Consider the following 356-nt stretch of genomic DNA (forward strand, 5'->3'; position numbering starts at 1 on the left):
GGGGGGAGATGATGAAACATATACCTTTCATCATGTAAACACGATTAAAACTAGTTTAGTAGAGTATATTTGATGGAGTATATTATATATTATCGTGAAACAAGAATTTATTAGACGCAGAAAGACATTAACAACACATTTATATTTAAGTGTATATAGGCCTACATCTTACCCCGTTCTGTGTTATACCTGAGCTACAATTTAAAGCGGTTTGTATATTCATTTCTTATCAAATATCTTTCTACAGTCCATGATAAAATAGGATGTTTATTTTACTTACGTTATCACTTTTAGATAAACTGATGCGTTATCAAATAGGGGCGCAGCACGACCTAGATAAGATTGATGATAGAAAG

The sequence above is a fragment of the Penaeus monodon genome, chromosome 20 (assembly GCF_015228065.2).
Source record: "Penaeus monodon isolate SGIC_2016 chromosome 20, NSTDA_Pmon_1, whole genome shotgun sequence".
NCBI classification, from domain to species: domain Eukaryota; kingdom Metazoa; phylum Arthropoda; class Malacostraca; order Decapoda; family Penaeidae; genus Penaeus; species Penaeus monodon.